The 23,654-nt window shown below is 38.0% G+C and overlaps 1 protein-coding gene and 1 pseudogene across 3 annotated transcripts in view; both read right to left on the minus strand.

Annotated features, from left to right (window-relative positions):
* Window positions 1–23,654, minus strand: part of RAB6A (RAB6A, member RAS oncogene family) — an 85,523-nt gene that overhangs the window by 42,257 nt on the left and 19,612 nt on the right. The gene's annotated exons all lie outside the window — the stretch shown is intronic.
* On the minus strand, window positions 19,400–20,524 carry LOC122449482 (annotated as a pseudogene).

A 23,654-nucleotide genomic window follows, 5' to 3' on the forward strand; every position in this document is an offset into this window, starting at 1 on the left:
AGGAGGGGTATGAGGGCTGTAAAAACTAGACTGCTTAATGAAGTGACCTGGAAAATTGTTTTGAAATTCATCTCAGGATCAGATCTCTATACTTCTTTGACAGGGCAGTCCCAAAGATTCATACTATCTTGTATTGGTATTTTTAGGTGAATCCACAGGAAGTGCCACTAAGAAAAAAATAGTGGTATACTGCCAATATCCTTATCCACAGGCACACAGTTCAAGGGCAAGAACCATATCTAATTTTGCTATTTCTCCAGTAGCTTGGCCAAAACTCAATAAATACTGAATGAATACAATAAATTTTATCAATTAGTAAACAACTGGGCAAATAAAATATTTCAAATGCTCCCCAAAATGTAAATACTTTGAGAAGAAAAAACAATACCTGGTCATTCATATTTTTGTATGGATTTAAGTAACTTTTGATTTCAACTTCTGATTTTTAAGAGACCTGACTTGGGCCTCTTTATTGCATCCTCCATCCATATTTCATATAAAAACACGAGGAAAAAACTGGGCCAAAGGGATAAGAATCCCATAAAATCACCTACTCCCAAATGTCTTATTTCAAAGAATCTAAAATAGTAGGTGGAAGAGCTAAAGCTAGTTTCCCTAGATCATGGTTAAAAGCAAATTAATATTTGAGAAGAAGTCTCTATCTGGAGCCGGAGAAGGCAATGGCAACCCACTCCAGTACTCTTACCAGGAAAATCCCATGGATGGAGGAGTCTGGTAGGCTGCAGTCTATAGAGTCGCTAAGAGTCATGTACTGGAGAAGGAAATGGCAAGTCACTCCAGTGTTCTTGCCTGGAGAATCCCAGGGACGGGGGAGCCCGGTGGGCTGCCATCTATGGGGTCGCACAGAGTCGGACATGACTGAAGCGACTTAGGAGCAGCAGCAGCAGCTCTATGTGGAGCAATGAGTAGACCAATGCACTTCTTCATTAATAGATCAGTTCAGTTCAGTCCAGTCACTCAGTCGTGTCCGACTCTTTGCGACCCCACGGACTGCAGCACGCCAGGCCTCCCTGTCCATCACCAATAGTAGATAGTATAGTTTTTATTCTGTTTTGAAAAGTGTCCCTTCTTCTTTATAATAAAAAGAGCAAAATGCACTCTACAAAGCAGGCAATACAGAAAAGACCAAGAACAGATCTCGGAAGCTAAGCAGGGTAGGGCCTGGTTAGTACTTGGATGGGAGAAAAGACCAAGAACAAAGTGAAAAGTATGTATATCCTACCACCTATATATAACTAATGTTAAAACTTTAGTATATATATATTTCTAAAATGCTTTTTATATATAAAAATATATATGTACTTAAAGGCAAAACCTTAGAACCATTCACAATAAAGTCAGGAACAATACATATATTACTATTAATATTATTTAACACCGATCAGAATCTATAAAAAGTAAATCTAAAAATCTGAAGAGATAAAAGGCAAAATAGTGATGGCAGAAAGAGAGGCAGAGAAAAGCCAAGGAACATATAAAATCTGCAGTGAAGAAATACAAAGTACCTTGTTAAAACAGTTTTTATTCAAAAGATTAAAATTTCATTACTAAGTATTTAAAAAAAAAAAAAAATTTCATTACTAAGTATTTTAAATATGATTCTTCAATATAGGATCTTTGTAACTGTATTGTTCTTGTTCACCCCAAACCCTTCTGTAAAATGGTATGTAAACTTATAATGATTTGCTTACTGTTTGCTTTCCTTGATAAAATGTAAGGTCCATATTTGTCTTATTTAGTCCACATCATCAGTCTGACACACCTTTGCTGAACTGATAATAATTTTCCAGAAGGTAAAAAATACATGTCTAGGGTTCTTCAAAATAAATCTTACTTTTAATTGAACAAGTTACTTTATTACAAATACTTCTACAAAACACGACAAAGTGATAATATACTTTATATTTTTAAAGATGCCTAATGAGAATAACTTTTGTTCAGTACAAGGACTACATATTACATATTAGAGCACTACAATAATGTGAGTATTGCAATAAAGCCAGTTATATGAAAAAAACAACAACAAACCCTATGGTTTGTAAACCCAAGGCAATGGGTTTGCCGCTATGTATAATACTGACAAAAAAACTTAACGACCAACTTCCCCCACTATCTGAAAGTAGAGTGTTCCTATGAAACCTTTCCTAAGCCAAAATGGCATAAAGCAAAGCAGCAATTACCTTAGGACACACCTTGCTAAATGGATGCACAAAATAAAATCAAGTTAAAGCACAGATGGTCACCCACACAGTTCAAAGCTGTAACGGCTTGATGCTAAGTACACTTCCCAGGGAAGGAGCTTGGAGGTTCCACTCTTGCTGCCTGGGGGTGTTGCCTCAACAATACCTCTCTACGTAAAAAGCACTGAATGATATTTTCACTTTTCACTTTCTGGTAAATGAAAAATCCTCTTCAGATTTCTTTCGGGTATTGAAAACAAGTACTGATGGGTCTTACACAAAAGTAAAGTGGCATAAAGCAGACCTGTGAAAAGCAGGAAATATCTTATTTTTTTCTGCCTCAGATCCTATACTGGGTATTTTATAGGACAATGCTAACCTAAGATCATGGCATCTGGTCCCATCACCTCATGGGAAATAGATGGGGAGACAGTGGAAACAGTGTCAGACTTTATTTTTTTGGGCTCCAAAATCACTGCAGATGGTGATTGCAGCCATGAAATTAAAAGATGCTTACTCCTTGGAAAGAAAGTTATGACCAACCTAGATAGCATATTAAAAAGCAGAGACATTACTTTGCCAACAAAGGTCCGTCTCGTCAAGGCTATGGTTTTTCCAGTGGTCATGTATGGATGTGAGAGTTGGACTGTGAAGAAAGCTGAGCGCTGAAAAATTGATGCTTTTGAACTGTGGTGTTGGAGAAGACTCTTGAGAGTCCCTTGGACTGCAAGGAGATCCAACCAGTCCATCCTGAAGGAGATCAGTCCTACGTGTTCATTGGAAGGACTGATGCTGAAGCTGAAGCTCCAGTCCTTTAGCCACCTGATGCAAAGAGTTGACTCACTGGAAAAGACCCTGATGCTAGCAGGGATTGGGGGCAGGAGGAGAAGGGGACGACAGAGCATGAGATGGCTGGATGGCATCACCGACTCGATGGGCATGACTTTGAGTAAACTCCAGGAGATGGTGATGGACAGGGAGGGCTGGTGTGCTGCGATTCATGGGGTCGCAAAGAGTCGGACACGACTGAGCGACTGAACTGAACTGAACTGAACCTTGACATTAATTTGCAAGAAGTGAAATTTTATTTCCATCTTTCAGGAAAAGGTAACACGCTCAGGAATTTAGAAAACTGCCCAAGGTAATTCAGTTCCCTATTACATGACTCCATTCCATTTCTAACCAAAGGTCATGTTCTTCTCAATATACTACTTCCCTTTGCTGTTTAAGACAAGCCCCCCCCCCACCTCCGCCCCACCACAAAAAAAACAACCCATGGTCACCATGGCAGAAAAGTTATTGTTACTACCTACCTAGCCTCCAGGTTTTAAAGAACCTGAACACAGACCATAAGAAATAGAAAATGAAAGGGAGTATATCCTTGAAAGAAAAAACAGCAAAGAATGAGATTTTTCAGGCAGTAACTTTTTTCCTGAAGCACTAGGAAACATAAGGGCTTCCCTGGTGGCTCAGTGGTAAAGGACCTGTCTACCAATGCAGGAGACATAGGTTCAACCCCTAGATTGGGAAAATCCCCTGGAGAAGGAAATGGCAACTCACTCCAGCACTCTAGTATTCTCGCCTGGGAAATCCCATATAGAGAGAGGAGCCTGACAGGCTATAGTCCGAAGGGTCACAAAGGAGCTGGGCATGACTTAGTGACTAAACAACAAACAAACAATGAAACACAACCCAATGGGCATGTTTCTGGTAGCAGAAGACCCAATTCCTAAAAGGTTTGAGGAGTCAGAGGACAAAGTTCAGGGCTCAAAGAACACTTAGAAAGATTGGGAAAGTAGACTTCTGCAAGAAAGAGGGCTGCAAATAGATCTGCATTTAAAACATGTCCAAATTCTTGGTTGATGTCCTCAATGATCTATGAGGACTTGATGGGGAGACTTCAGGGTTCCCAGCAGCAGACGGATGTTAAAAGAGTCCAACACACAGTTCAGAATTTGAATCCAGCCAAGGTAACTACCTTCTAGGACAAAACAACTCACTGGAGTAACAATAAAATCTAGAGTCTGTATATATCTATTCTTCATCGTCCTGTATCCAATTTAAAAAGTGTGAACATGCAAAGAAATAAATATAATTCATACTCAAGAAAAAAAGCAGTTAAAAAACAAGACTCCAACCTGGATGGAGGGGAGTTTGGGGGATAATGGATACATGTATATGTGGGGCTGCATTCCTTCTGCTATTCATCTGCTGCTATTGCAACACTGTTAATCGGCTATACCCCAATACAAAATAAAAAGTTAAAAAAAAAAACAAAAAACTAAACCAACAGACTCCAAGATGAATCAGATTTTGTAGTTAGCAGACAAGGATTTAAAGCAGCTATTAGAGACATATTCTAGACCTTGGAAGAAGATATGTATAAGAAATAAGTAAAAGGAAAATTTCCACAGAGAAAGAAAAATGAGAAAAAAGAATCAAACGTAAATTGCAAGTACTTACAATAAATTATCAGAAAAGTAATTGTATGGATTTAACAGCTGGTGGAAATGGCAGAAGAAAGAAGTGAAGCTGAATACAGATCAAATAGTTTAACATATATATAAAAGAAGTTCCCACCTGATAAGATAGAAGAAATTAGGGGAAAATATTTGTAGAAATAATAGCTGAAAACTTTTCAAATACAGTGAAAGGTTAAAAACGTACAGATCCAAGAAATTCAATGAACAGGACAAATACAAAGAAAATCATACCTTGACAAACTATTAAAATCCAAGGATAAAGGAAGAAAACCCTTGAAAACATCCGGGAAAAATGTACTACACATAGGAGGTGGATGGGGGAAGAGGTAGGGAGAGAATGAATATACATTTTTATGAACTTCTCCACAGAGAAAATGAGAACACAAGACAATGGAATTACATCTTTAAATTTCTTAAAGAAAATACATTTTTTTCAACACTTAAATACTATATCTCATAAAACTACCTTTCAAAAATGAAGGTTAAGTGAAGATTATAAAGTAAGGTCATAAAGTGAAGTTGCTCAGTTGTATTTGACTCTTTGCGACCCCATGAACTGTAGCCTATCACGCTCCTCTGTCCATGGGATTTTCCAGGCAAGAGTACTGGAGTGTGTTGCCATTTCCTTCTCCAAAGGATCTTCCCAACCAAGGGATCGAACCCGAGTCTCCCGCATTGTTCAGTTCAGTTCAGTTCAGTCGCTCAGTCGTGTCCGACTCTGCGACCCCGTGAATCGCAGCACGCCAGGCCTCCCTGTCCATCACCAACTCCCGGAGTTGACTCAAACTCATGCCCATCGAGTCAGTGATGCCATCCAGCCATCTCATGCTCTATCGTCCCCTTCTCCTCCTGCCCCCAATCCCTGCCAGCATCAGGGTCTTTTCCAATGAGTCAACTCTTTGCATCAGGTGGCCAAAGTATTGGAGTTTCAGCTTCAGCATCAGTCCTTCCAATGAACACGTAGGACTGATCTCCTTCAGGATGGACTGGTTGGATCTCTTTGCAGTCCAAGGGACTCTCAAGAGTCTTCTCCAACACCACAGTTCAAAAGCATCAATTTTTCGGCGCTCAGCTTTCTTCACAGTCCAACTCTCACATCCATACATGACCACTGGAAAAACCATAGCCTTGACCAGACGGACCTTTGTTGTAGGCAGACGTAATTACCATCTGAGCCACCAGGGAAGTCCACAGACAAGTGAAGATTACAGACAAACAAAAGTGAGAGAATTCCTTGTTAGATCTGTAATACAAAAAAGCTTCGGAATCACCTGGTGGTCCATCAGTTAAGAATCTGTCTGCCAATGCACGGAACACACATTAAATCCCTGGTCCAGGAAGATCCCACACGCCATAGAGCAACAAAGGCTGTGTGCCACAACTACCGAGCCCACTCCTGGCAAGAAGAGAGGCTACTGCAATGAGAAGCCCAAGCGCCACAACAAAGAGTAGCCCCTATTCACTGCAACTAGAGAAAGCTTGTGCAGAGCAACAAAGACCTGGCAAAGCCAAAAATAAATAGATAAATAAATAATTTTAAAAAGAGACAGACAGACAATTAAGGGTGAAAAGGAAAACCCAGATTGTGAGATATGTGAAAGGGAAACCAGTTTCAGCATGACACTGTAAGGAGTTACATACACCAACTTCCCAGTGAAACTGGTGAGAATTTAAACAAAACAAAAAGCATTTAAAATCTCTGGAAATAGTCCTAAAGGCATAAAGCAAATGAACATTTACTCAAGAAAATATACTAAAATTCAATAATAAAAGAATGTCTGCAGTATTTGAACAATAACAAAAAAGCCATGTACAAGTATGTTAAAAACAGCTTTATTCATAATGGCCAATAACCAGAAGTAATCCAAATCTTTATCAATAAGGGAATGGATTAAGAATTCCCTGGATGTCCAGTGGTTAGGGCTCCGTGCTTCCACTGTGGGGGATATGGATTCAGTTTTAGCCTGGGAACTAAAATTGCACTTGCCCTGGGACTAAAAAGAAGGGAGTGGGGAGGAAATGGATAAATTATGGCACAGTGATAACAAAATATTACACAAGCAAAAATAACATCTTATATACACAATAACATAGACAAATTTCACAGACATTACATGGGGTGAAAGGGGTCCGATATAAAAAATATATATGTTGTATGATTCCACTTATATATAGTTCAAAATTGGCACAATTAATCAGTGGATATAGAAGTCAAAATAGTAGTAACTTCTGGAGTTTCTAACTGGAACACGGAGTCAGGGAAACTTCTGACTGCTATAAAGACCTATATTTTTAACTGAGGAGTAGTTACAAGAATGTATTAATATGCAAAATTTTCAACAAGCCCCATACATTTAAAATTTGTCTACTTTACGGACTTCCCTGATGGCGCAGATGGTAATGTGTCTGCCTACAATGCATGAGACCTGGGTTTGATCCCTGGGTCAGGAAGATCCTCTGGAGAAGGAAATGGCAACCCACTCCAGTACTCTTGCCTGGAAAATCCCATGGACGGAGGTGCATGATAGGCTACAGTTCATGGGGTTGCAAAGAGTCGGATATGACTGAGTGACTTCACTTTATGACCTTACCAGATATTACACTTTAACAAAAAGAATTTTTTTAAAAAAAGTTAAATACTTAATTATATATACGTGATTCCCAATAAAAACTGCATATATTTATGTGGATATCATGTAATCCTGATCTACTGTATTAAGAAGGGTCTTTACTTCTGTTGCAGTCTACCCTACACCTGAGAAAAACAACAGATAAACCCAAACTGGGGGCACTCTAAAGCAGGGGTCCCCAACCTCTAGGATCTAATGCTTGATGATCTGAGATGGAGGTGAAAGAGTAATAAAAGAAATAAAGTACATAATAAATGTAATGCTCTTGAATCATCCTCCACTCTCGTCTGTGGAAAAAGCATCTTCCATGAAACTCGTCCCTGGTGCCAAAAACATTGGGGACTTGCCTCAAGATGGATCATGAAAAACAAGCAAAGGCTGAGCGAGAAATTGTCACAAACCAAAGGAATCTATGGAGACATGAAAACTAAATGCAATGTGGCACTCTGGACTGCATCCTGAAACAGAAAAAGGGTATTAGTGAAAAAAACTAGTAACATTCAAATAATGTCTTGAGAGTTTGGTTATATATAGTGATATACTAATGCCAGTTTCTTAGACAAATGTACCACAGTAATTTTATATGTTAACATGAGGTAAACTAAGAGAGGGTTAAATGGGAATTTGGTACTGTTTGTAGTATTTCTACATATTTAAAATTATTCTAAAATAAAAAGTTCATTAACAAAGGTAAAGCATACACAAAAAATTCCTGAATTCAAAGTTTAAAAGACTTGTACGCTTTACTATATATATATTATGTCTACTCTAAAAAAAAAAAAAAATCTAATAAGCCTCAGAGCCTATACATGCTTGATCCCTAAAAAGGGGGATCAGAGGAGACCTGTAACGGGTCAGAGGATTCTGGTTAACTGGCACTAAACAGTAAAGGTAACAGTATCCAGGAACTGAGTATACTCAAATCCTCTTGTGTAAACCTTTCATTTAAGTTGGATGGAATCATCATAAAGATCAGAAAACGGACACCTCATCAAGTTTACGTAGACTGTATGAAGAGTTCTATGTCTGCCTGCTAGTAAATGGTTAATAACAATCTATAGGTTTGACAGAAAGAGGGACAAAGACAGAAAGGACCACAGAGAGGGAAGCTTGATTGCTACTCTTTCAGGGTAGCAGAGAAGGAGCATACAAGAGAAATAAAACAAAAAATGGCAAAACATTAGGAACATAAGCTCTCTGATGGTACTTGGGGACTGAACAATCACAATCACACAGCTCACTCTCTACATAAACATCACTTACCATTCTAGCGTTATCAGCCCGACTTCACTGCCCTGCATGTGTGCAGGCAGGTCACTTCAGTCATGTCCGACTCTTTGTGACCGTATGCACTGTCACTAGCCGGGTTCCTCTGTCCATGGGATTTTCCAGGCAAGATACTGGAGTGGGTTGCCATGCCCTACTCCAGGGGATTTTCCCAACCCAGGGATTGAACCCATGACTCTCATGTCTCCTGCACTTGGAGGTGGGTTCTTTATTACTAGCGCCACCTGGAAATTCTTACCTAGGGAAACAGAGTTGCAAATAACTACTGCTCCTTCAGGAAACTCCCCAAAGTCCATCAAATTAACATAAAACTGTCCATCTAGTCATAAGATAGCATAAAATGATTGTTTACACTCACAGATTTTTAAAAAATGTTTGCTTGTTTGTCTGCGCCAGGTCTTAGTTGTGGCATGCAAGATCTTTAGTTGCAGCATGCAAAATCTTAGTTGCAGCACATATGGGATCTAGTTCCCTGACCAGAGATTGAACCTCGGACCCACTGCAATGGGAGTTTGGAGTCTTAGCCATTAGACCACCAGGGAAGTCTCTCACAGATTCTTTGAACTTTGTCTCAAAATGCTCACACTTTGTCATGCCCACAAATTTTAAACGATTGCAACAGTCTTTACCCAATTCTAATCAAGCCTCCATACTAATATAGCCCCCTTAAATCAAATCCCCAAAACCATAAACATCCCAACTTCGCTCTCCTCCTTCCCAAAAGGCTACAGTGTTGGTTTGAATAGTTTATTCCCAAAGCTCCTGTTCACTGGCAAACTGAAAAGTGACCTTCTTTGGAAATAGGGCTCTTCACAGATACAATCAAGTTAAATTCTGGTCATGTTGGTGGGTTCTGGCAATAATCAGAAGCCAAGAGAAACAAATAGGATGGTTTCTATTACAGAGCCTTCAGAGGGAGGGAGAATGACCTCCTTGACAACTTGATGTGGGACTTCTAGCCTCCAAGAACTGTGAGATAATAAACTTTTGTAGTTTAAAGCCACTAATTTTGTGGTAATTGCTATGGCAGTCCTGAGAAATTAATAAAGCTCCTAAAACTAAGCATTATCTTCCTTAAAGTCGTAAGCAATAAACTCAGATTTACCTTAACAACACATTGTGTTAGTGCTATTTTCAGGGAGTAAGCACCGAACAGAGTTCATTATACTATCTGTATCATATGACATACATTTGAAAAAGTCCACAATAAAAACTATTTGAAAATATTTTCATAATCTAACATATCATGGCCCCAATGTGAAAATCAGCATGTTACAATTAAATTATTATAAAGAATCAAAGGATGTTCTGTCATTAGTTCAATTATCATTTCACATGAAGTCTTTATCCAAGTCTTTACAGCTTCATCCTTTATGCTCTCCTGACAGTAAATACAGCCTTAATGACAACCCTTTTCCTTAGGTAGAATGGATCCTTCTATGGAAAGACAAACGAATGGTCCTGACAGTAATATTACAAGGGCCATTATAAATGCTAAATAGTATGGTGTAGTGAACCGAGAACTTCTAGATGTACAAGTTGATTTAGATAAAGCAGAGGAACCAGAGATCAAATTGACAACATTCGCTGGATCATAAAGAATGTGAAGGAATTCCAGAAAAACATCTCCTTCTGCTTCACTGACTACACTAAAGCCTTTGACTATGTGGATCACAACAAACTGTGGAAAATTCTTAAAAGAGATGGGAATACCAGATCACCTTACAATGTTTCCTGAGAAACCTGTATGCGAGTCAAAAAGCAACAATTAGAACCAGACATGGCAAATGACTGATTCAAAACTGGGAAAGGAGTGCAACAGAGCTGTATATTGTCACCTTGTTTATTTAACTCATATGCAGAGTACACCATGCAAAATGCCAAGCCAAATTACAAGCTAGAATCAAGATTTCCAGGAGAAATATCAACAACCTCAGATATGCAGATGATCCCACTCTTAGGGTTAGGGTTAGGTTAGGGCATAGAGCAGAGGAACTAAAAAGCCCCTTGATGAGTGTGAAAGAGAGTGAAATAGCTGACTTGAAACTCAACAGTCAAAAAACTAAGATCATGGAAAAAAAAAAAAAAAACTAAGATCATGGCATCCAGTCCCATCACTTTATGGTAAATAGAGAAAAAGTGGAAGCAGTGACAGATTTTCTTTTCTTAGGCTCCAAAATCATTGAGAATGGTGACTGCAGCCATGAAATTAAGACGCTCTGTCCCTGGAAGGCAAGCTATGACAAAGCTAGACAGAGTATCAAAAAGCAGAGACATCAGTTTGCTGACAAAGCTCCGTACAATCAAAACTATGGTTTTTCCAGTGGTCACGTATGGATGTGAGAGTTGGACCATAAAGAAGGCTGAGCACCAAAGAATTGATGCTTTTGAATTGTGGTGCTGGAGAAAGACACTTGAGAGTCCCTTAGACAGTAAGGAGATCAAACCAGCCAAACCTAAAGGAAATCAATCCTGAATATTCATTGGAAAGATTGATGCTGAAGCTCCCATACTCTGGCCACCTGATATGAAGAGCCAACTCATTGGAAAAGACCCTGATGAAGGCAAAAGGAGGAGGAGGCAGCAGAGGATGAGATGGTTAGATAGCATCACTGATTCAATGGACAAGAATTTGAACAAATTCCAGGTGATGGTGGAGAACAGAGGAGCCTGGTGTGTTGCCGTCCATGGGGTCACAAACAGTTGGACACGACTGAGTGACTGAACAACAGTGTTAGGTCACCTAAGTATATTCATTTAAAATGGGAGAAGCACCTGGGGTATTTTATTTCAAATTCCAGTATTAGCAAAGCTAACAGAAAATGTTGCATGGTTGGGAATATAAGGACCACCTTTCCTATAGAGCCACTTTGCTGTATTTATCAAATATGCAGCTCAGACTTCCCTGGTGGTTCAGTGGTTAAGAATCCTACTGCCAATGAAGGGGACACGAGTTTGATCCCTGCTCCAGGAAGATTCCACATGTTGCAGGGCAACTAAGCCCCTGAGCCACTACTGAAGCCCTCATACTCTATAAAGCACATGCTCTGCAACAAGAGAAGCCACTGAAATGAGAAGCCCACCCACCACAACTAGAGAGAAACTTCTGATCACCTCAACAAGAGAAAGCCTGAACACAGTAATGAAGATCCAGCACAACCAAAATATTTTAATTAAAAAACAAAACATGTAGTTCAATCCAGCATGCAGTTTGATCCAAACAAGTAAGAAAATAACCAGACATATGCACAAAGATTTAGGTATAAGACTGTGCCTAAAATAGTATAGGTACCACTATCTTTAAGAGTAAAATTAGAAAAAGCCTGCTATTCCACAGGGCTATCCATGGTTATATCAATTATAAGACCTTCCTAAGGTCCACAGTGCTATGTATCTAATTCAAATTTCTGCTATAGAAATCTTAGTGACAGAGGAAATGGGTAAAATAAAGTGGTCAAAGAAAAATCTGTATAATTTTATTACCCTAATTTTGGTAAAGCAAACATATGTTTTTTGGTAAAGCAAACATATGTATTAATTATTCACAATCAAGAAAGATTACATCTACAATAATTAAAACTTATAAAAACAAAACAATTTCCAACAGTAAAAATCTAAGTTAGAGGAGAATAAACAACTAAAGGAGAGAAGCTCTCTGAGTAAAATTAAATGGGAGTAAGAAAACTATAAAATATTGGAGGACAAGGTAGTTAACTACACTAATTTTTTCTCAAGTAGCAAATATCACTGTGTTTTAAGAAACTAAAATTGGTACTGTTAGGCAATTAAGACTGAAATGCAATCAGAGACCTCCAGGAAGAAACAAAATTTTTTTTTTCTAACCATCGGACAATTGCACTCATCTTCCATGCTGGTAAGGTCATGCTTAAAATCTTGCATGCTAGGCTTCAGCATTATGCAAACCAAGAACTTCCAGATGTCCAATCTTGGTTTAGAAAAGGAAGAGGAACTAGGGATCAAATTGCAACATTCGTTGATCACAGAGAAAGCTAGAGAATTCCAGAAAAACCCCTACCTCTGTTTCACTGACTACATCAAAGCCTTTGACTATGTGGATCATAATAAACTGTGGGAAGCTCTTAAAGAGATGGGAATACCAAACCATCTTACCTGTCTCCTGAGAAACCTGTACGCGGGTCAAGAAGCAACAGTTAGAACCCTGTATGGAACAACTGAATGGTTCAAGATCGAAAAAGGAGTACAACAGGGCTGACTGCTGTCACCCTGTTTGTTTAATCTACATGCTGAGGACATTATGAGAAATGCAAGTCTGGGTGAGTTACAAGCTGGAATCAAGATAGGCGGGAGAAACATGAACAACCTCAGATATGCGGATGATATCACTCTAATGGCAGAAAGTGAAGAAGAACTAAACAGCCTCTTGTCGAGGGTGAAGGAGGAAGAGTGAAAGAGCCAGCTTAAAACTAAATATGAAAAAAAAAACCACGGCCCCATTACTTCATGGCAAATAGAGGGGGAAAGGTGCAGATGGTGACTGCAGCCATTAAATCTGAAGACATTTGCTTCTTGGCAGGAAAGCTATGACAAACCTAGACAGTGTGTTGAAAAGCAGAGACATTACTCTGCTGATAAAGGTCCGTATGGTCAAGGCTATGGTCTTCCCAGTGGTCACATACAGTTGTGAGAGCTGGACCATAGAGAAGGCCAAGCACCGAAGAACTGATGCCTTTGAACTGTGGTGCTGGAGAAGACTTCTGCAAGTCCCTTGGACGGCAAGACCAAACCAGTCAATCTTAAGGGAAATCAACCCTGCATACTCACTGGAAGGATTGATGCTGAAGCTGAAACGCCCAGTATTTTGGGCATCTGATTTAAACACCTGACTAAATGGAAAAGTTCCTGATGCTGGGAAAGATTGAGGGCAGAAGAAGAGGTCGTCAGAGGATGAGATGGTTGGACGCCATCACCAATGCAATGGACATGAACTTCGGCAAACTTTGGAGATGGTGAGGGACACAGAGAGGCCTGGCATGCTGCAGTCCATGGGGTCACAAAGAGTCAGAAATGATTGGGTGACTGAACAACAACAAATGAAATATCCAAATGTCCCATCCTGATACATATATTTTCAAGTAATCTCTAAAAAGACTACAATGGTATTTAAAATGCTGCCTCATTGCCACCTCCAGAAACGGAAATTCCAGCCCAATTCCAACATTTATAACATGTCTGAAATCAGACCATCAGCAAAGCATTATTTATACTCTCTTGTAGTTCACTAAAGACTAGGCATTGATAAGTTCTTATTGGGATTCCTATTTTACTGTAACAATCACTGGAGAACAATTTAGGTATGAAAACTAATTCAAATGCTGTCCCTGTTCAAATTAATAGGGAAGACAGAAAAAACTATTGCAGTGTGATTAAAAAGTAGAAATACGTACAGAATGTCGTGGGTGGGAGTAGTCTTACACAATGAGGCTGGAAGACCAGGAAAAACCTATGAGAGAAAACCTTTAAAGCCGAGATGGAAAAGAGATTAGCTAGGAGAGAGAGACGATGGCATCTCAGACCTTAACAAGCATTATGAGCTACCCTATATTAGACAGCTTACTTGTGGAGCTTCATTTAATTTTCCAACCTTATCTGGAATACATCTAAAAAGAATTAAACATGCAACTCCATTTCTATACAGAAGTATCTGAATTCTTCAAAAACAAATCAGAAAAGAGCATTTGCAATAAGCCATATGTAGGATATAACTCTTAAATTACAGGCTGATGAGATTTTACTTCTAAAATTGAACCTATCGCAACTCAAAAGTCTGAGTGAGTGAATAAGCAGTTTACGGGAAATAATTCCTGAGTTGGAATTCCAGTTCTGTCTTTTTAAAAGAAATTGAGATACAATTCACACATCATAAAATTCACCCCTTTAAAGTACAAACTTCAATAGTTTTTAATATATTCACAATCATCACCGCTAATTCCAGAACATCTTCCTCACTCCAAAAGAGAAATTCCATACCCATTAGCAGTCACTCCGCAAAACCCGAGTCCTAGCAACCATTAATCTACTTTCTATTCTCTATGGATTTGCCTATTCTCCAGCCCACTTTTTTGCCAGCTACATAACCTACACAGTTTACTTAATCTTTCTGTGCCCCAGTTTCATTTATAAAATAAGTATAATAACTCCAATATCACAGGGTGGTTATTAATACATACAAAAAGTATGCTCAGTGAGTATAAATAATTATTAGGAAGCATTTTAGAAGACAGTTTTCTTCATAATGATTTAAGATTTCAACAGAAGGATGAGAATAATTCTAGATGAATATAGAATCCAGTTATCCTTTAACTGAAAATAAATACTGGTCTATCAGGCAACCCTGAACAAATTTCAAAGATTTGAAACACAGAATATATTTTCTGCCCTCAGTGAAGCTGAAAAAGAGATTTATAAACAAAAGATATCTAGAAAGACACAAAATGTTTGGAAATAAACTAATATACTAATAACCCATGGGCTCATGAAGAAATCACAATGGAAATTTTAAAATAATCTCAACTAAATGATAATGAAAATATTATATGTTATGCACGATTCATAAAAGTCAAATGTTTATAACCTTATGAATGAATAAACAAAATGTGATATATCCATATAATAGAGTATTATTCAATCATAAAAAGGAAAGAAGTGCTCATACATGCCACAACAAAGATCAATCAACAAAACACAATGCTAAAGGAAAGAAGTCAGTCACAAAAGACCACATATGACTCCATTTATATGAATTGTCAAGAATAGGCAAATATATAAAAACAGGAAGCAGATAAGTGGTTGCTTAAGGATTGGAGAGGGTAGGGGAATTGGGTGATGATAGCTAATGGATGCAAAGATTCTTCTGGAGGTGATGAAAATGTTGTAAAATTGTTTATGGTGGGATTTCCCTGGTGCTCCAGTGGTTAAGAATCTTCGTGCCAATGCAGGGGATATGGATTTAATCCCTGATTGGAGAATTAAGAATCCACATGCCATGGGGCAAGTAAGCCCATGTGCCACAACTACTGAGGCCATGGTGCAACTACCAAAGCCCTAGAGCCCATGCAACTGCAACTAGAAAAGCTACTGCAATGAAATGTTCTTGCACTGCAACTAGAGAGTAGCCCCACTCGTCAAAACAGAAACCCCACATGCAGCAAGGAAGAGCCTGTGGGCCACAATGAAAACCCAGCATAGCCAATAAAAAAAAAAGTACTTATGGTGATGGTTGCACAACTTTGTAAATATACTAAAAACTACAAATTGTACACTTCAAATGCGTGAATTTTGCTTTCTTAAAATTTCCAGAAAAAGAAAAGAAAAAAAAAATAAAATTTCCAGTAGAATTTACGTTTTCCTTTTAACTTTATATTGGCGTATAGTTTATTAACACTGTTGAGTTAGTTTCAGGTGTACAGCAGAGTGATTCAGTTATACATATACTTGTTATCTATTCTTTTTCAAATTCTTTTCCCATTTAGGTTATTATAGACTATTGAGAAGAGTTCTTTGTGCTATATATAGTATATCCTTGGTGGTGGTGGTGGTTGTTCAGTCACTAAGTCGTGTCCAATTTTTTTGACCCCATGAACTTCAGGACACCAGGCTTCTCTGTTCTTCACTATCTCCCAGAGTTTGCTCAAACTCATGTCCATTGAGTCGGTGATGCCATCCAACCATCTCATCCTCTCCTCCTGCCTTCAATCATTCCCAGCATCAGGGTCCTTTTCCAATGTGTCGGCTCTTTGCATCAGATGGCCAAAGTATTGGAGATTCAGCATCAGTCCCTCCAATGAATATTCAGGGTTGATTTCCTTTAGGATTGACTGGTTTGATCTCCTTGCAGTCCAAGGGACTCTCGAGTCTTCACCAGCACCACAGTTTGAAAGCATCAATTCTTCGGTGTTCAGTCTTCTTTATGGTCCAATTCTCACATCAATACATGACTACTGGAAAAGCCATAGCTTTGACTGTATGGACCTTTATTGGCAAAGTGGTGTCTGTTTTGTAAAACGCTGTCTAGCTTTGTCATAGCTTTCCTTCCAAGGAACAAGTGTCTTTTAATTTGATGGCTATAGTCACCATCCTCAGTGATTTTGGAGTCCAAGAAAATAAAATCTGCCACTGTCTCCATCTTTCCCATCTATTTGCCATGAAGTGACAGGACCAGATGCCATGATCTTAGTTTTTTGAATGTTCAGTTTTAAGTCAGCTTTTTTACCCTCCTCTTTTACCTTCATCAAGAGGTTCTTTAGTTCCTCTTCACTTTCTGCCATTAGGATGATAACATCTGCATATCTGAGGTTGGTTATCTATTTTAAATATAGCAGTGTGTCCATCCTAAACTCCCAATTTATCCACTCACCCACCCTTCCCCCCTCCCCCCTTCACCACCCCCCCCAACCCCATAACCTTAAGTTCCTTCTCAAGTCTGTGAGTCTCCTTCTGTTTTGATTAAGTTCATTTGTATCATTATGGAGACTAATCCTTTGTTGGTCACATCATTTGCAAATATTTTCTTCCATTCTGTGGGTTGTCTTTCTGTTTTGTTTACGTTCTCCTTTTCTGTGCAAAAGTTTCTGAGTTTAATTAGATCCTTTTTACTTTTGTTTTTATTTCCATTATTCTAGGAGACAAACTGAAAAAGATATTTCCGCAATTTAAGCCAAGGAGTGTTCTGCATATATTTTCCTTCAAGGGTTTCACAGTATCTGGTTTTACACATAGGCCTTTACTCCATTTTGAGTTTATTTTTGCTTATGGTATTAAAGAATGTCTTTTCTTTTTTTTAACATGTAGCAGTCCAGATTGTTTCTTCAATTTCTCCTTCTTATTTTTTATTGTTAGTGTACAGAAATGCAACAGAAGACTTCCCCAGTAGCTCAGTGGTAAAGAATCCACCTGCCAATATAGGAGACATGTGTGCGATCCCTGGTCTGGGAAGATTCCACATGCCGCAGAGCAGCTAAGCCCATGCGTCACAACTACTGAAGCCCACGTGTCCTAGAGCCAGTGCTCTGCAATGAAAAGCCATCGCAATGAGAAGCCCAAGCACCACAACTAGAGAGTAGCCCCAGCTCCATCGAAACTAGAGAAATCTGTCACACACACAGCAACAAAGACCCAGCACAGCTGAAAATAAATTAATTAGTTTAAAAAAATGCAACAGATTTCTGTGTATTTATTTTGTATCCTACAACTTCACCAAATTCACTGATGAGCTCTTGCAGTTTTCTGGTAGCATCTTTAGGATCTTCTGTGTATAGTATTTCATCTGCAAACAGTGACAGTTTCACTTCTTTTCCAAACTGGATTCCCTTTCTTTTTCTTCTCTGACTGCCAAAGCTAGGACTTCCAAAACTATGTTGAATAGAAGAGACGAAGAGTGGACATCCTTGTCTTGTTTCTGATCTTAAAGGAAACGTTCTCAGCTTTTCACTGTTGACTATGATGTTAGCTGTAGGCTTGTCATATATGGTCTTTATTATATGAGATGTGTTCCCTCTATACCCCACTCTCTGTAGAGTTGTTATCATAAATGGGTGTTGAATTTTGTCAAAAGCTTTTTTTGTAACTACTGAGATGACCATATGGTTTTTTCTTCAATTTGTTGATGTGGTATATTAAACTGATTGATTTGCTGATACTGAAAAATCCTTGTATCCCTGAGAGAAATCCCACTTATCACGATGTATGATCCTTTCAATGTATTGTTGGATTTGGTTTGCTAGTATTTTGTTGAAGTTTTGCATCTATGTTCATTAGTTATATTAGTGATGGTTGCAAAATTCTCAAATATACTAAAAACTATGGAATTGTACACTTTAAATGAGTGAACTGTATAGTATATGATTTAAAATTTTTTTTAATTTCCTCTAAAATTTATTACAGCTGCCATGTTATGAAAACAAAAGCATATCATTCTTAATGTGCCAAACTCATTAATGAAGTAAAAATATTTAATCCCACATAAAAAGATAATTCTAAATCTACTTTACCTAGTATCATATTATACCAAAGAAGGCTGCTGTCCTCATAGAATATATGGATCGCTGGTAATCAACCATTAAACTAGTGAATGTCACAATGTATTGGGAAATATTGGAAAATTAACAAATTTATCTGGATACTGTTTATCTTGCCCTTCTGAAAGACTTATAGATCGTGATGAGATTAGTTTCGAAAGGCGGTCTTGTTTAGTCCAAAAAATCTTCAGAATTAATCAGAGACTAAGGGCTTCCCAGGTGGCTCAGTGATAAAGAATCTATCTGCCAATGCAGCAGACGGGGATTCTATCCCTGGGTTTGGAAGATTCCCTGGAGGAGGGAACAGCAACTCACTCCAGTATTCCTACCCAAAAAATTCCATGGACAGAGGAACCTGGTGGGCTGCAGTTCATGGGGTCACAAAGAGTCAGACACAACTGAGTGACTGAACATGCATGCACGCAGAGGCTAAAGAACCTTTATACGAAGAAGTAGGCCTGGAAATCAGCCAGTCCTATTTTGATGTTTTAGTTAAAGTTATGGAATTAATGATCAAATATCAAGAATTTCCTACTACGATGGTACTTTGATGAGAGACAGAAAGCATAAATATTGCCAGTATTAAATAAACTGCACTCCAATGCTTATGATCTCTAAAGATAAATCTTTTTAATATTACAAAACTGAGTCAAATGAATGGTAATTAAAGAAAACATTATGTAGTGTACATAAAACTGAAGAAAGAAACCTCTAATTACATAGGAAATCTATGAAAAGATCAATCATTTTAAGAGAATTATTTTTCCAGTAGTCCCACTGTTATGAATATCATCTTCATGAGCCTAGGCCACTATCTCCAATGGATACTGAGGACCCATTACTGATCTTAACCAATCAATTTCCATTTTGGCTTCAAGGACTGCTGCAAACTGCTGAAATTCCTCCTTGGTAGATGAATACAGAGCAACTCCTATTATGCTAGATTCCTTTGCCATGATGTCCCATGGGTTTATTTCAAAGGACCTCTGCTGCCAACAACTATTACTTGTCCTCCATGTGCCAAAAGAGTCAAATCATTGCTAAGATTTACATTAGCTAACATTTCAATAATCACATCAACTTCTTTTCACCAACAGATTTCTTAATTTTATCAACTTAATTAGCTTCTTTGTGATTAAATACTTCATGGGGTCCATTTTGCTAAACAATGTTTAGCAAATTCTTCAGAACCAGCTGTGCACAAAACCTTTAAGCCATAAGCTCTAGCAATGTGGCACACGGCCTACCCAACTCCTCCACCAGCCCCATAACCTGAATACTTCCTCCAGCTTTCACGTGAGTACTGTGGAGCAGAGCTCAGTAAGCAGGAAAATACAGGAGCTCCTTGTTTAAAGTCCAGTTTTTCTGGCAGTGTGTAAACAAGTCTGACTGCCTGCTAGACCATACTTTGCATAGCCCGCCCAAATGTGCTGGTAGTGAAACTCTGTCAGCTTTCTTGAAAGCAAATACATGTCCTCCAACAGCGTCTATTATCCCAACTAAAACTAAACCAGTATAAGATAGAAGTGGTTTTCTACTTTAAGCACCAAAGTAAATGTGTTCACTAGGTTTACATCACATGCTTGGACTTTGATTAGAACCTGATGGCCTTGCAGAATGATCTTGCTGAATCTGACTGCAGTTATAGCACTTTTGATCCACCAAATTTAAAAACTCTCATCAACCTCTCCAGTCACCATGATGACCTAACCTAGGTATCAGTTCTAGAGGGGGAAAATCTGAGAGAGTTCCTTCAGATTCCACAGGAAAGCAGGGCTGTGTGGTATACAATTTTATCTCAATAAAGCTGTGATTAAAAATCTATGATGGTGATTACTGTACAACAATGTGAATATACTGGATGTAAGAGTTGGACCATAAAGAAAGCTGAGTGCCAAAGAATTAATGCTTTTGAACTGTGGTGTTGGAGAAGACTCTTGAGAGTCCCTTGGACTGCAAGGAGATCCAACCAGTCAATTCTAAAGAAAATCAACCCTGAATATTCCTTGGAAAGACTGTTGCAGAAGTTAAAGTTCCAATCCTTTGGCCACCTGATCCAAAGAGCTGACACGCTGGAAAAGACCCTGATACTGGGCAAGACTGAAGGCAAAAAGAGAAGGGGGTGGCAGAGGATGAGATCGTTATATAGCAGCACCAACCCAATGGACATGAATCAGCAACCTCCGGGAGACAGTAATAGTAAAGGACAGCTTGGTGCGCTACACTCCATGGGGTCGCAAACAGTCAGACAAAACTTAGCAACTGAATAACAACTGAACTGTATAAATAGAAATGTTAAAATGGTAAATTTTGCTATGTATAATAATTTCAATATTGGAACACCAAAGATAACTAAAAAAAGGCGCTGATTACTAAAGATTAGAGAACTAATTATTGGGCCTCCAGAAAACCAAGGGATACTAATTTAAGAGAGAACTTCTGTAAGTTAACTTCTATAAAGTAATTCCTTACATAATATATTCTTCAAGAATACTTAGGATTCAAAGAATATAAGACTAATGTTTGCATAAAAAGAGAAGTCTCAGTTATTCTACAACCTGTATAAATGAACATATATGAACTGCTTCGAACCTTGTCAGTTATATTGGCCGGGTAACACTGAAAGAAACAAGATATTTAGATTTTCTAACTTTTCCCCACAAAAATAAACCACTATAAAAGATTAATGTGCTATGATAATATGAGTTTAAATCAGATGCTTTGATTTTAGTAACAGAATTAAGCATAAAAATACAACAAACCACAGCACTTATCTGTAGTCCATCATGGTAACAAAGACACCTGAAAAAGGTACCTAGGGACCACAGCAGAAAAGCTCAGCTGCAAGCAAAACTCACTGCAATATCATACCCAGGATGTTTCACCTAGGTGATGCAATTTTACAGCAAAACAGAAAATCAATTAAACCAAGCTAACACTACGCCCATGTAGCAAACCTAATCAACAACACTGAAGTTCAATAAAGCTAGTAACTTTTCTCTAAAAACCAAAATTGAATAAAGATATTGTTTCTCCTAAAGTTTTTAAAAGAAGAAAACTACAACTACACTTGTATAATCACATTAAAAAAACAGGGAGAATGAATTTGGTCATATAAATTAATTGCTAAAATAAGTAATTTCACAATATGGCTCAAAAGTTGTTTTTAATAAAGATGTTTTATTTCTTTACAATAATATTTATGTTAAAGGCATTTATCTATGATATGAATTTCCAGGATGATGAAATGGAGATATCCAAAGTAAAAACAAAAAATAGTTAATTACACAAGAGGACAGAAAAGATATTCACATACAGGTAAAGACTCACTGATGAACAAAACATAAACAAATATATTAATACTTGGACGGCTACTATTTCTCACTTCATTCCAAAACTACCAACTGCTAGGAAACAGGGAGGCTGGAGAATGAGACTGAAAACCAAGTAAGAGTAAGGCCTTGAGCACAAAAGAAGTTTACGATGCACTGAGCCACAAATATGCACACATACAAGAGAGTCAATAAGAAAGCACTGTGCAAAGCAAGCACTGCCAGAGTTTGTTGTTATGTTGTGTTCAGTCATTCAATCATGTCCAACTCTCTGCGACCCCATAGACTGTAGCCCACCAGGGTCCTTTGTCCATGGAATTTTCCATGCAAGAATACTGGAATAAGTTTGCTTTTCCCCCTCCAAGGGATCTTCCTGACCCAGGAATCAAACCCATGTCTCCTGCACTAGCAAGTGGATTCTTTACCACTGCGCCACCTGGGAAGCCCACTGCCAGAGGTATCATTCATCAATTTATAAACATTCTAATGCTCCCCAGTATCCATAAGCTAAAGATCCTTAGCAGGCACTCAAACTGGAGATTAGTCTTTCTACTGTCATCTCCTACCCCTGCCAAATATAAAAAACATATGACAGTGATGGAAGGCTATTAGTTATTCTTCTTGCATAACAAGTTCCTTTGAGCCTCTGAGATTTTGCTCATGTAACCTAATTTTGTGGAACTTTTCTTTCTGGTTACATTATGAACTTATGAATTCAATATCAGATACAGTTCTGCCTGGAGGAGAGAAAAACTAAATTACCTCTCAACATTACTCTCAGCTGAATTCCCTGGTGGCCAAGTGGCTAGGATTCCGGGCTTTCACTGCTGTGGTCCAGGTTCAATCCCTGGTCACAGAACTGAGACTGTGCAAGTTGCGTGGTGCAGTGAAAAAAAAAATTACTTTCAAAAAAAAAAAAAAAAAAATTACTTTCAGCCTAAGATTGTACTTCAAGAAGGATTTTAGATGGCAGCAGGGCTTTCAACTTATTCTCGTAACAGAGTCAACATCCATCTATGAATGTATCTTAAGGATAAAATGAAAAAGATACATGCATCCCAATGTTCATACCAGACTATTTACAATAGTCAAGATACGGAAGCAAGCTAAATGTCCATCAACAGAGGAATAGATAAAGAAGATCTGGTGTATATATACAATGAAGTACTATTCAGTCATCAAAAAGAATGAAAAAATGCCATTTGTAGCAACATGGAAGGACCTAGAGATTATCATTCTAAGTGAAGTAAGTCACAAAGAGGAAGACAAATACCAAATGATATCACCTATTCATAGAATCTAAAATATGATACAAATGAACTTATTTACAAACCAGAAAGAGACTTACAGACTTAGGAAACAAACATAGTTATCAAAGGGAAAAGAAAGTGGGGGAGGGATAAATTAGGAGTCTGAGATGAGCAGATACAAACTACTATATAGAAAATAAAGAGGTTCTATTTCTAGCACAGGGAACTATATTCAATATCCTATAATAAACTATAGTGGAAAAGAATATGAAAGAGAATATATATATATATATATATTTATATATACTCACACATATCTATCTAAAACTGATTCCCTTTGCTGTATACCAGAAACTAACACAAATCAATTATACTTCAATTAAAAAAATTATTTTAAAAAGATAAGCTGGAAAAAA

The sequence above is a fragment of the Cervus canadensis genome, chromosome 11 (genome assembly GCF_019320065.1).
Source record: "Cervus canadensis isolate Bull #8, Minnesota chromosome 11, ASM1932006v1, whole genome shotgun sequence".
Lineage (NCBI taxonomy): Eukaryota > Metazoa > Chordata > Mammalia > Artiodactyla > Cervidae > Cervus > Cervus canadensis.